This window comes from Amphiprion ocellaris, chromosome 4, assembly GCF_022539595.1.
Source record: "Amphiprion ocellaris isolate individual 3 ecotype Okinawa chromosome 4, ASM2253959v1, whole genome shotgun sequence".
Lineage (NCBI taxonomy): Eukaryota > Metazoa > Chordata > Actinopteri > Pomacentridae > Amphiprion > Amphiprion ocellaris.
The window spans coordinates 21,067,596-21,073,329 of NC_072769.1; positions in this window are offsets into that span (position 1 = coordinate 21,067,596).

Consider the following 5,734-nt stretch of genomic DNA (forward strand, 5'->3'; position numbering starts at 1 on the left):
ACTGCTGGTCATTCACTAGAGACAGCTATCAACTAAAACCTCTTGGTTTCTTTATTATACACTCTATGAGGTGGATGAGCTGCAGCTCATGCTGATTTATTGCTGGTTCTGGTTGGAGCCAAAGAACAAAGGGGTCACCTGTTGGAGCAGCTGATGTCCTGCAGCCTCTTCACCACAGAAAGCCTCTGACAGCTTCAATTCTTTACACTCTGACTGCAAGACACCAATCACATAGGAACATATACATGTGTGGAACAAAGAGCTGAACTGACACTCAACATGTGTTTGACCATTTGTTGATAAAGACATTCAAACATGTCTAGAGATAGAACACCAACGCACGGTGTAAGAAAGGTCAGAACAGACTTCACTTGCTCAGGAAACTGAGGTCCTTCGGGGTGCAGGGAGCAATTCTGAGGACCTTTTATGGTTGTGTGGTGGTATCAGCCATCCTGTATGGAGTGGTCTGCTGGAGCAGCAGCATCACGGCTGCAGACAGGAAGAGACTAAAGAAACTGGTTAAGCAAGCAAGCTCTGTCCTGGGCTGGTGTTAGACAGCAGGATGATGACAAAGCTGTTGTCTATCATGGAGGACATCTCCCACCCCCTGCAGGAAACACTGCTTCACCCACGATGTTTGAAGGAGGTCCTTCCTTCCTGCAGCAGTCAGACTGTGTTCAATCAAGCCTGCTCCCAGTAGTTCAGATCACCCATGAAGTAACTGCAATAAAATGTAAATAAGTCAATATGTGCAATTTCACAGGGTTTTTTTTTTTTTACAAGCATTTCTATTTCTTCTCTAAGGAGAAAGCATCTATTTATATCTGTGCACTGAGTGCTGCTTTTCTTTTTACTTTTTTCCTATCTGCTACTGCCACACTGAAAATTTCCCCACTGCAGAATCTACCTATCCATCCATCTATCTATGGTCCATCTACCTCCCTACCTATCTATCCATCCATCCATCCATCCATCCATCTCTCTCACAGGTATGGGGGTTGATTCACCTGTTCTCAATCACCTTAATCCACGAAGGCCCAGTTCTTCATTCTTCCGCTGTCTGCCAGACCAGAGACTTTGAAACCAGAACCTTTCTCCTACAATTAGTCTGGTTTCCCCTTTTTGTTTTCACCTTGGTTTAGTTATCCTTTCTGTGTTGGTTTTAGTTTCATTTGTTAAATGAACTCCTTGTAATCTTTGACCTGTGTCTGCAGATGTCCTGTGACACCAATGATCCCATCTGATATTTAGCATGTTTTCAATTATTGGTCCCATTTCTTTAAAAAAAAAAAAAAAAAAAAAAAAGCCCCCTGAAATCTGATCAGATAAATGAATGTGAAACTACATTGGGTCTGCTGCAGCTGCCTCCCTCTGATCTTGTTCCTGCCCACAGCACAATCTGATCAGTGAAACACTGAAGGACAACTTCAACATGTAAAACATAAATAAGCAAAGGCTGCAACTCGTGATTATTTTAATTTTAACTTAACTTTATGTGCTGTTCAAAAACTTTATTTTTTCTGCAAATGTGTAGTGATTCCAAATCTTGCTTATTGTTCTCCTTGATTACAAAAAACATCTGTATCGACCTGGAAAAAAAACAAACATGTCAGGCACCCTATGATGTTAACTGTTTGCCTGAATGTATTTGTTTAAAATCCTCAGTAATAACCTTTGACTGGTTGCTCTTAACCCTGTAAAACTCACTGCTGCAAAAATACAACATCAGCTTATTTTTTAATTACTATTTTCTATTATATATATATCTGAAATAAACCCTAATCTGTGTGTCTGACAGCAGCGTGAGGTCAAAGAAGCTGCCATCAGCTGCTGCACTTCTGTCCGTCCAGCAGATGGAGCCATGGAGCTGCAGTGAAGTGAAGAGCAGCACAAGGCAACCACCACTTCCATCCACTGACACATTCAATTTGACTGACGCTAATGTTTTATTGACTTCCAACCACTAAAGCAATAAAAGCTGCAAGCAGCATTGGACGGGTCCTCGCATCCAAGCGGCCCAACTGGCCCACGCATATCCACCAGGAGGCGCTGCAACTGAGAGAGTAAAGTTTCCGGCAGATTGGACCATGTACAGGCTACTTACACAGCACTTCCTGTTTAATGGCGAGACATTCAAAATGGCCGCCAGGTGGCGCTCTTACTGTGAGTGTATATTGACCTATGGATGTGATTAGAGTCGGACCTTGATCACACATGTAAAGTTTGGGGCAGATTGATGCATGTCCAGGCTAGTTAGACAGCACTTCCTATTTCATGGCTAGACATCCAAAATGGCCGAATTCTGGTGGTCACCATGGCCACACCCTCAGACTGTTGTGGAGCGTTTTGATAACATTTGATCACCCATGACTGGTGTACATCCTGACCAAGTTTGAGCTCTCTCAGCGTTATGCTGTTTGAGTTAATAATTTTTGAAAATGTCCCAAAATGATAAAATATGAATCATATTTCAAAATGTCCGCATTCCGTGGCTCGCCATTTCCACGCCCTCAGACTTTTGTGGAGCATTTTGAAAACTTTTGATCATCCATGCCTGGAGTACATCCTGGCCAAATTTCAGCTCTCTCAGGGATACCCTGTTAGAGTTTTTAGCTTTTAAAAATGTCAAAAAATGACCCAAAATTTAAGATTGGTGTTAAATTGTAGAAGGAAGAAGATTAAAGAAAGAGAAGACATAAAAAAGAAGCAATTAAATAAATGGGACAAAGTAAAGACAATTAAAGTTTAATAAAGTGTGGGGGAAAAAAGATGTAAGAAATGTAAGAATTGTATTTAATAAATAAACAGGAATTTTGTAAATAAGTGTTGTAGTCTTTTGCATTTAATAGACGGATAGACGTAGTGAGAGACAGCCAGACAATGGGGTAGAAATAAAAAAGAACAACAAATATAGCACGGGATTGCGAGCGGGAATCGAACCAGGGCCTTAACGTTGAGGACCTACTACATGCGTCAGTGGTTTAACCCGCAGCGCTATCTGATCACACGTGTTGGCTGTCAGCAAAGGTGTATAAAGCCAATAGAAAGTGTAGAGTTAGGCTTAGAGATTGAGAGGAAGGTCCTGACAGTAGTCATGTATCAAAATGATTTATTATAAAAATTTAATTTTCCCATAATTTAATAATAAGTCAGACTAACTCCAAAAATTCCTAAAATGATGTTGTTGTTTTTCCGTCCGCATCGTCGATATAGCTTACCTAAAGGCGTACTTTTTCAACCACGATGCGGACGGAAAACCCGCAAATTAATTTCTCAGAATATTCGGCTGCTTAGTTTTAATATTAAAAATATTTATGTACCATATTAAATTCCCAAATTTTTTATTACAGCTGTAAGGACCTTGCTCATTAGCCCTAACCTTACCCCTTGATTTTCCATTGGATTTATACACGTTTTCAAGGCGAGAACATGTGTGCTCATATAGCTCTACGGGTTACGACTCTAACGTATGTATTAGGTCCCCGTCACTGTGGCCCGAGTTCGACTCCCGCTTGTACACCCCATGCTGTATGAGCTCACCTAACTCTTATGTTTAACCCCGTTGTGTGGCTATCTCTCACTACGCCTATCCAAACAAAAAGTGAAAGAAAATACTACACTTTTTTAAATAGTTTAATGTTTTTTTACAAAATAACATCTTAAAGACAATAACACTTTCACTAGGAATTAAACACAATTTCCTATGAAAACCTTAAATATACAATTACACATTACAATCTACTACAAGTTCTTCACATTACAAACTACAAGACTTTAAACATTTACTATTAAAAATAATATTTTAACTCATCACATGCAATAATACTTTTCACTCAACAATTACACATTCAAAAGACAAAACGGTTGGACATCTAATCTAATATTATAAATTCATAAAGAATGACAAAAGACCAAGACTCAACTTTTAAGATGAATCTAAATACAGACAAACAATTTGAAAAACACCAGTGACACTTTTGAATATCTAATTACACAGAAGACACAATAACAAAATCCAAAAAAAAAAAAAAAATTTACATATCTTAAAACGTTTTCTATTCTGAAACAAAAACATCTGGTTGTTTCTTCAAACAGTTCCTCTTTCAATGTTCTGGGTTGCGCTATGAATTGATTTACTAATAACTCTTTTCTCAAAACTGCTTCCCTCATAAAGTCTACTAATACTTGAAATCATTGATCAAACTAATGTTACCTTCTGATCACCACTAACTATACTTTTCAGTGAATACAATCAAAGTTTCTTCACCATTTCTAAATAGCACACAGGTGAACGTCTCACCAAAACTCAAATGGATACTCTAAATGTGAAATCAAGACTCATGTTCACAACTTTTAAGGCTTCGATTAAACAGAAATTTCTAACTAACAGAGAAGTACTAAGACACTTTGCACATTTCAGTCCTCACACTATCTGACATTTCAAACTAACAGACAACTACACATGGACATAGAAGACACAAATCCTTGGACTATCTGAAGGTTCTACTTTACAGACAACTACTGTGAAATTTCGAAAATTTCAGCCCTCAGACTGTGTGAAAGCTCATCTCCTCAGGACTCAAGAGGTCTGTACACTTTGAAAATCTTGGAAATCAGGGTTCAACCCTCCAGCACAAAGCCTAAAGTCCAACCTCCTCACAAAAACTGTCGAGTCCAAACTCAAGTTAAAAATTAAAGCTGCAAGCAGCATTGGACGGGTCATCGCATCCTTGCTGGTCGGCGAATCCACGCACGTCCACCAGGTGACGCTGCGACCAAGACTTTAATGTCGGCCTATGGATGTGATCAGGGTCGGACTCTGATCACACATACAAAATTTCAGGCAGATCGGACCATGTACAGGCTACTTATAGAGAATTCCCTTCCATCCAACAGGTGGCGCTATGACTGTGGCTGTATTTCAGCATGTGAATGTCATCAGGGCAGAACTCTGATCATACTTGTAAAGTTTGAGGCAGATTGGAGCATGTTTAGGGCAGTTACACAGCAGTTGATGTTTCATGGCGAAGCATCAAAATTCCGGAGGCCGCCATGGCCACGCCCTCAGACTTTTGCGGAGCATTTTGATAACTTTTGACCACCCATGCCTGGAGTACGTCCTGGCCGAATTTCAGCTCTCTCAGGGATACCCTGTTAGAGTTTATAGCTTTTGAAAATGTACAAAAATGAGCCAAAATGGTCAAAACATATGACATATAATTCAAAATGGCCGACTTCCTGTCTGGTTTTGGCCATGGGTGTCAATTACATTTTTGTGCGTCTTAACAAGTTACATACGCCTACCAAATTACAGAACTGTAGGTCACACACACAGCCCGTAGTAAATGTTTGAAATTTTCCAGGTGGCACTATCGAGCCATTTTGCAACAGACATGGACAATTTGTCTAAAATATTAAATATTTCAGCAGTCCTGATGTTTGTGGCAATTTTGGTGAGCATATGAGCGTTCCTAACCTGTCAAAAAGTATTTTGTTTATTACAGCAACGATGCGTTGCCACAGCAACAGAATTTTATGAATGGTCAAAATCTTCATACTGTGGCATCATCAAGGGGAAAACACTGAGCTGACCAATTTTCAGAATGATATGACAAAGTTTCTGGCAATGGCACATGAAAATGTAATGAAAATTTCTTCCTATTGCCAATAGGTGGCGCTATGAGAATTTCTAAATTTATGAATGTGGATATGTTCAGACCCAGACTGGTGTCCA